Source organism: Moschus berezovskii, chromosome 5 (assembly GCF_049115385.1).
Source record: "Moschus berezovskii isolate FMDL1 chromosome 5, NW_MosBer_1.0, whole genome shotgun sequence".
Lineage (NCBI taxonomy): Eukaryota > Metazoa > Chordata > Mammalia > Artiodactyla > Moschidae > Moschus > Moschus berezovskii.
Window position 1 is genome coordinate 5,240,502 of NC_142464.1, and position 8,982 is coordinate 5,249,483.

Genomic DNA, 8,982 nt, shown 5'->3' on the forward strand with positions numbered 1-8,982 from the left:
TACTGGGCTGGAAGAAACACGAGCTGAAATCAAGATTGCTGGGAGAAATATCAATAACCTCAGATACGCAGATGACACCACCCTTATGACAGAAAGTGAAGAGGAACTAAAAAGCCTCTTGAGGAAAGTAAAAGAGGAGAGTGAAAAGGTTGGCTTGAAGCTCAACATTCAGAAAACTAAGATCATGGCATCTGGTCCCATCACTTCATGGGAAATAGATGGGGTAACACTGGAAACAGTGTCAGACTTTATTTTTTTTTGGGCTCCAAAATCACTGCAGATGCTGATTGCAGCCATGAAATTAAAAGACGCTTCCTCCTTGGAAGGAAAGTTATGATCAACCTAGATAGTATATTAAAAAGCAGAGACATTACTTTGCCAACCAAGGTCCATCTAGTCAAGGCTATGGTTTTGCCAGTGGTCATGTATGAATGTGAGAGTTGGACTGTGAAGAAAGCTGAGCGTCGAAGAATTGATGGTTTTGAACTGTGGTGCTGGAGAAGACTCTTGAGAGTCCCTTGGACTGCAAGGAGATCCCACCATTCCATTCTAAAGGAGATCAATCCTGGGTGTTCATTGGAAGGACTGATGCTAAAGCTGAAACTCCATTACTTTGGCCACCTCATGCGATGATCTGACTCACTGGAAAAGACTCTGATGCTGGGAAGGATTGAGGGCAGGAAGAGAAGGAGATGACAGAGAATGAGATGCCTGGATGGCATCACCGACTTGATGGACATGAGTTTGAGTGAACTCCTGGATTTGGTGATGGAAAGGGAGGCCTGGTGTGCTGTGATTCATGGGGTCATAAAGAGTCGGACACGACTGTGCGACTGAACTGAACTGATGGACACCTTATCTTTGACAATGGAGGCAAGAATACTCAAGGGAGAAAAACAATCTCTTTAACAAGTGGTGCTGGGAAAACTAGTCAACCACTTGCAAAAAGAATGAAATTAGAACACTCCCTAACACCATACACAAAAATTAACTCAAAATGGATTAAAGATCTAAATGTGAGACCAGAATCTATAAAACTGCCAGAGGAGAACATAGGCAAAACACTCTCTTATATAAATCACAGTAGAATCCTCCTTGACCCACCTCCTAGAATATTGGGAATAAAAGCAAAAATAAACAAATGGGACCTACTTAAAATTAAAAGCTTCTACACAGCAAAGGAAACTATAAACAAGGTGAAAGACATCCTTCAGAATGGGAGAAAATAATAGCAAATGAAGCAACTGATAAAGGATTAATCTCAAAAATATACAAGCAACTCCTGCAGCTCAATTCCAGAAAAATAAACTACCCAATAAAAGAGTGGGCCAAAGAACTAAACAGACATTTCTCCAAAGAAGACATACAGATGGCTAACGAACACATGAAAATATGCTCAACATCACTCATAATCAGAGAAATGCAAATTAAAACCACAATGAGGTACCATTTCACGCCAATCAGAATGGCTGCTTCTAAACGTTTACAAACAATAAATGCTGGAGACTGTGTGGAGAAAAGGGAACCCTCTTACACTGTGTGTGGGAATGCAAACTAGTACAACCACTATGGAGAACGGTGTGGAGATTCCTTAAAAAACTGGAAATAGAACTGCCATATGACCCAGCAATCGCACTCCTGGGCATACACACCTAGGAAACCAGAATTGAAAGAGACATATGTAGTCCAATGTTCATTGCAGCACTGTTTATTATAGCCAGGACATGGAAGCAACCTAGATGTCCATCTGCAGACGAGTGGATAAGAAAGCTCTGGTACATTTACACAACGGAGTACTACTCAGCAATTAAAGAGAATACATTTGAATTAGTTCTAATGAGGTGGATGAAACTGGAGCCTATGATACAGAGTGAAGTAAGCCAGAAAGAAAAACACCAATACAGTATATTAGCACATATATATGGAATATAGCAAGAGGATAATGATAACCCTGCATACGAGACAACAGCAGAAACACAGATGTTTGGAGCAGTCTTTCGGACTCTGTGGGAGAGGGCGAGGGTGGGATAACTTGGGCAAATGGATTGAATCATGTATATTATCATAAGTGAAACGAATCTGATGTGGTTCGGAGCTCCCCACCTCAACACTCTGGATTTAAGAGGCCATTCCTTCCGGAAGTGTATAAATTAGCTTGGGATAGAACCTGCACGCTGAGTTTACTAATTAAGAAATGAGAAACCAGAACTATAAAGGTGGCATAGAAATACAAGAAACTATTCTTAAGTAATCTTTTAAAACTTTGAACAGAGTTACAGATTTTACCATTTGTTATAAACTGGTACATATAATTTAACCAGAACCATAAGAAAATTAGTATTGTGTGATTTCTGAAGCACTTTCAACATTTTGTAGGAATAATGTGGACTTTCTTGAGTTTTACACATTCATAAGTAAATGGTCTGTATCTCGTGCCTTTTTTGGTTAACTGTGAGCTGTATTTTCTGGGAAGTGAGCAGTTCTCATTCCTTTAACTCTTGTAATCCAGTAATTCATGTGCCTCCTTCATGAGGATTCAGTATGGTTGTGGTGCTGTTATCCATCTGATAGGAACTCTAACTCTGTGTAAAGCCCCAAAGGTCTGTTACTTATTTTATTTTTTATTGTACTATATTTCATTTACAGTTTTGTGTTTGTTTCAGGTGTATAGCAAAGTGATACAGTCATATATATATATATATGAATTAACAAAAGCAGATCCCATCTTTTGATGGGGTGCTTATGGCTTATAACATAAATGGCATTATTTTGAGAGAGGGATAACCTAGGTATGGCATTGTTTTGTTTTGTTTTTTTTTCTTTTTGCAGCTTGAGGCAGTTGTAAAATAACTTAATGTAGCTTTTTACAACTGTGTATTCTATAGTATTGTTTCATTTGGTGAAATTTTAACTGTTAATGTTTGTGGCATTGTTCTTTGTATTTTAATAAAATTGGAAAAAAAAATCAAGTTCAATCGGGAAGGTGGGATTTCCCTTGAAACTCTGCAGTGGAATGTCCCTTATTTCGCATTCAGGGGAGAATCTTGTGGTTTTTCTCAAGTTGCGGAGGGAAGCTTGGGGTTCCTCTTGAATTGTGACGGGGACCACAAGAACACGCTCATGTTGACCCAGGGACGTCAGGTCTTCTTTAATGTTGGAAGGGGAACCTTGGAATTTCACTAGAATTGCGACAGAGGAATAGGGCAGCATCTAAAGTTGAGTCGGTCAACTGTGTGTTCCTCTCCAGTGGCGACAGGGATCTTGGTGTTGCTATGAAGGTTCTACTGGGGAGTGAAGCCTTGTCTCGATTTGAGGCATGGAATTCTGCTTTCCTTTCGAGTTTTGAAAGGGGAGTCAGTCTTCCTATCATGATCAGGTGGTTCAACAGTGCTTTTTCTTTGGGCTTAGAATGGTTGTCAGGTCTCCCATCATGTTGTGAGGGGATACTCAGCGTTCCATTGGAGCTTTGTTAGATCATCAGGACCTATCTTGAATGGAGGGTTTACTCAGAGTCCTTTATCCTTGCAGATGTATTTGTGGGAGAGCACTCACATTTCAATAGGAGACAGAGGCCTCTTCTTGTAGTGGGATAATAAGGAAGGATTCCTCTTGAGTTGAAGCAGGGATTGAACGCTCATATCATGAGGATGTAGGGAAGATGGAGCTCTTCTAGAGGTGTGGACAGAAAATCGGGGTTTCTCTCAATTGAAGACGGATATTATGGGAGCTCCTTGAGTTGTAAACAGGGATTCAAGCCTCCTATGGAATCTTGAGAGAGAACTTGGGATTGCTGTTCAGGCGCTGCAGGAAAAAATGGGCCTCATGTGATGTTGTCTGGGGCATTTCGTGGTTTTTCGCGAGTTGAGAAGGGAACTTTGGCTTTCCTTTTGAGTTACGACACGGAACTCACGAGACACTCGTATTGCCTCAGGGAAGTCAAGTTGCGAGGGGAAGCTCGTGATTTCTCTCAAATCACTGAAGAGGAATCAGGCCTCAAATTGCATTGAAAGGGGTAATCACAAAGTGTTTCTCAAGTTGGGGCTTTAATCTTTCAGATCCCTCGAGTTGCAACAGGGGCTTCACAGATCCTTTCAATATTCGCTGGGCAGTCCGAAATCCTTTTAAAGTGTGAAGAGCCTTTGGGATGCCTTTCTAGTCAGTGCAGGGGACTAGGATCTCATCTGGATTTGAGGCGCTAAACTCAGGGTGCCTCTCCAGTTCTGACATGAATCTCAGTGTTCCTATGAAGCTTCAACAGGGGAGTCATGCCACGTCTCTTGTTGAGGCATGGAACTCCACTATTTTTCTGTATTGTATTAGGTGTGGGAGGCCCCCTGTCGAGTTGAATTTCTGTCCAGGTATTTTTCTCAATGAGGCACCTGGGAATTAGGCTTCCTTTCATGGTGTTAGTTGATCCTGGCGGTTCCACTTGAATTGGTACAGTGGAATCAGTCCTTATGTCAAGCTGATGGGGAATTTGGTGTTTATTGATTGTGGCATGACTCACTGTGGTCCTCTTGAATTTCATGGGGAGATCGGCTTCCTCTTCAGATTCGATGGGAACATTGGGATTCCTTTCCAGACGAAGAAGGGGAATCGATCCTCATCTAGAGATGACGAGTGGAAAACGGGGCTCATCTTGAGATGTGGCAGGGACCTCGCTGCTCCTCTCAAGTTTGGCCGGGTATCTCGGGGAACTTCTTGAGCTGGGTATAGGGTGCCAAGTATCCTTTTGACTTTCAAGAGAGAATGTGTGATTTATTTGAGAGGCTGCAGCGGAAACGGGGATCCGGTAGTGGGGAGGGAGAATTTAATGTTTTTTCTCGAGTTGCAGCTTGAAGCTTGGCGTTCTTCTCGTGTTAATACAGGGACCTCTGGGACTCTCTACTGTTTCCTCAGGGAACTCAGGTCTCCTTTCGTGTTGAAAGTGGAACTTAGTTATACCTTTCGAGTCCCTGCAGGCCATGAGGGCCGCATTTATACTTGATCAGTAAACTCTGTGTTCCTCTCCAGTGGCCGCAGGGATCTTGGGGTAGCTATGAAGGTTCCACTGGGGAGTCAGCCCTAACGTTTGTTGAGGATAGAACTCTGCTTTCCCCTCTAGTTATACAAGGGTTGTCAGGTCTGCTGTCTGTTCAAGTGGGAAATTTGGGCTTTTTCAAGAGGCTCAACTGGGGATTTATGCCTCCGATCATTTTGGGAGGTGATACTCCATGTTCCACTGAAGCTGGTGTAAGCGCAACATGACTCATCTTAGTTGAGTGTGAACTCTGAGTCCTTTGACCTTGCTGCAGGATCCACGGGGTCACGCTCGAGTGTCAATACAACTGACAGGACTCATCAAGTGATGCAAGGGGAAGTTGGGATTCCTCTTCAGTGGAAAAAGGAATGTCCCGTTATCTTCAGGTGAGGTGTGACTATAGGGCTCCTCTTAAATTGTGGCTGGAAATTTGGAGTTCTCTCATCAGGACGGGTATCTCTGGGCGACCCTTGTGTTGCATCAAGGAATTCAAGCCTCATATCTAATTTTGTGAAAGAACTCGGGACTTCTTTCTAGAAGCAGAAGGATAAAAAGGGCCTCATGTAACGTTCCCTGGGTCAGCTTGTGGTTTTTTGTGAGTTGCGGAGGGAAGTTTGGCTTTCCTTTCGAGTTACAATGGGGAACTCAGGGAGACACTTGTGTTGCCTCAGTGAAGTCAAGTTGCAAGGGGAAGCTCGTGCTTGCTCTCCAGTCACTGCAGAAGAATCGGGCTTCAATTTGCATTGAAAGGGGGTAATCACAAAGTGTTTCTCGAGTTGGGGCTTTAATTTTCGAATCCCTCGCGTTGCAACAGGGGCCTCACGGAGCCTCTCAAGTTGTCTCTGGGAAGTCTGGAATCCTTTTGAGGTGTGAGGAGACTTTGGGATGCCTTTCTAGTCAGTGCAGGGGACTAGGATCTCATCTGGACTTGAGGCGCTAACCTCAGGGTGCCTCTCCAGTTCTGACATGAATCTCAGTGTTCCTATGACGTTTGAAACGGGGGAGTCATGCCACGTCTCTTGTTGAGGCATGGAACTCCACTATTTGTCCATGTTGTACAAGGTGTGGGAGGCCCCGTGTCGAGTTGATTTTCTGTCCCAGGGCTTTTTCTCAATGATGCACATAGGTAGTCAGACCTCCGTTTGCAGTGTTAGTTGATCCCAGGGGTTCCACTTTAATCAGTACTGTGGAATCAGGCCTTATATCGATCGGATGGGGAAATTGATGTCTTTTTGAATTGTGGCACAACTCTTGGGGTCTTCTGCAGTTTCAAGGGGAGACTGGCTTCCTCTTCAGATTCGAAGGGAACATTGGGATTCCTTTCCGTTCGAAGCAAGGGAATCGATCCTCATCCTGAGATGACCAATGGAAAATGGGACTCTACCTGAGCTGTGGCAAGAACCTCGCTGCTCCTCTCGAGTTTGGCCGGATATCTAGGGAACTTCTTGAGTTGCATATAGGGTGCCGAGTATCCTTTCGAGTTTGAAGAGGGAATGTGGGATTTCTCTTGAGAGGCTGATGCGGAAAAGGGTGTCCTGTTGCATAGAGGGGAGAATTTAATGGTTTTTCTCGAGTTGTGGCTTGAAGCTTGGAGGTCTTCTGGAGTGACGACGGCAACCTCTGGGACTCGCTATTGTTGACTCAAGGAAGTCAGTTTTCCTTTCGTGTTGCAAGTGGAAGCTCGAGATTCCTTTTGAGTCGCTGCAGGGCATGAGGACTGCATTTAGACTTGAGTTGGTAAACTCAGTGTTCCTCTCCAGTGGCCACTGGGATCTTGGTGTTGCTCTGAAGGTTCCACAAGAGTCAGGCCTAGTCTTTGTTGAGGACGGAACTCTGCTTTCCCCCCGAGGTGGAAAATGGTTTTCAGGTCTGCTGTCTGTTCAAGCAGGAAATTTGGACTTTTTCGAGAGACTCAGCTGTGGATTCATGCCTCCGGTCATGTTGGGAGGTGATACTCCGTGTTCTACTGGAGCTGGTATAAGTGCAACACGTTTCATGTCTAGTTGTATATGAACTCGGAGTCCTTTGACCTTGCTGCAGGATCCACGGGGTTGCCCTCGAGTGTCAATACATGTGACAGAACTGGTCAAGTGGTGTAACGGGAAGTTTGGATTTCTGTTCTGTTGAACATGGAATGGGCCATTATCTTCAGGTGATAAGGTGGCTCCTCTTAAAAAGTGACGGCAAATTCGGAGTTTTTCACTTATCAGGACGTGTATCTCTGGAAGACCCTTGAGTTGAATCAAGGAATTCAAACCTCATATCGGATTTTGAGAAGGAACTCGGGATTTCTGTCCAGGCGCTGCAGGAAAAACTGTGCCTCATCTTGCTTTGTAGGAGTAATTGAAGTTTTTCTCGAGTTGCTGCAGGACTTCTGGTGATCCTCTCGAGTAACGACGGAAATATTAATGAGATTCTTGTGTTGTCTTTGGGTATCAGAAAGCCTTATTTTCAAGGGGAACCTCGGGATTCATTTGGTGTCACTTCAGTAAATAGGTCTGCACCTAGATTTGAGTCTGTCAAATCAGGATTCTTCTCCAGTGGCAACGGGATTAACGGGGTTTCTCTCAAAATTCACCTGGGGAGTCAGGCCACTTCTCGTGTTCAGACATGGAACTTCACTTTCTTCTCGAGTTGTAAAAGGGGTGTTAGGCCACAGTCGAATTGAATTTGTACCTGGAGATTTTATCTGAATGCTTGAAGAGTTAGGTCTCCACTCATGTTGTGAGTTGATACTCGAGGATACATTTGTATTTGTGCAGTGGAATCAGAGAATACCTCGAGTGGGTGGGGACATCGGTACCTTTTCCAGTTGTGTTTTTACCCCCGGGAATCCTCCCAAGTTTCAAGTGTTACTTGAAATGTATCCTTGTAATGTGCGATGGGAACGTCCGGATTCCATTCCAGACAAAACAGGGGAGTCTACACTCATCTGGAAAAGAAGACTGGAAAATGGGGCACTTTGTCAGTTGTGGCAGGAAACCCAGTGTTCCTCTCGAGTGGGGCCGGATATGTTGGCGTAATTTTTGAGTGGCAAAAAGGATGTTAAGTAACGTTTCGAATTTCAGGATGGAATGTGGGATTTCCCTTGAGAATCTGCAGTGGAAATGTTCTTCATCTCGCCTTGAGGGGAGAATCTTGTGGTTTTACTCGAGTTGCGGCGGGAAGCTTGGTGTTCCTCTCTAGTTGCAAATGGGACCTCAGGAACTCGCTCGTGTTGCCCCAGGGAAGTCAGGTCTCCTGTCGTGTTGGAAGGGAAACCTCGGGATTCCTCTTGAGGCACAGCAGAGGAAAAGGGCCGCATCTAGTGTTGAGTCGGTCAACTGTGTGTTCCTCTCCAGTGGTGACAGGGATCTCGGGGTTGCTCTGAAGATTCTACTGAGGAGTCAGGCCTCGTTTCGATTTGAGTCATGGAATTCTGCTTTCCTTTCGAGTTTTAAAAGGGGAGTCAGTCCTCGTGTCATGATCAGGCGGTTCATTAGGGCTTTTTCTTTAGGTTCAGTATGGATGTCAGGTCTTCCATCATGTTGTGAGGGGATACTCGGTGTTCCATTGAAGCTGTGCTAGGACATCAGGACCTACCTCGATTGGAGGAGGAACTCAGAGTCCTTTGTCCTTGCAGCAGGATCTGCGGGAGAGCACTTGAGTTTCAATAGGAGACAGAGGACTCCTCTTGCAGTGGGAGAAGAAGGAAGGTTTCCTCTTGAGTTGAAGCAGGGATTGAACACTCATATCGTGAGGCAGTGGGGAATATGGAGCTCTTCTAGAGGTGTGGACAGAAACTAGGGGTTTCTCTTCATTGAAGATGTGTTTTCTGGGAGCCACTTGAATCGTAAGTAGGGATTCAAGCCTCCTATCGAATCAGGCGCTGCAGGAAATAAAGGGTCTCATGTGACGATGCCTGGGGATTCTCGTTTTTTTGGAGAGGTGCAGAGTGTGTTTGGCTTTTCTTTTGAGTTACG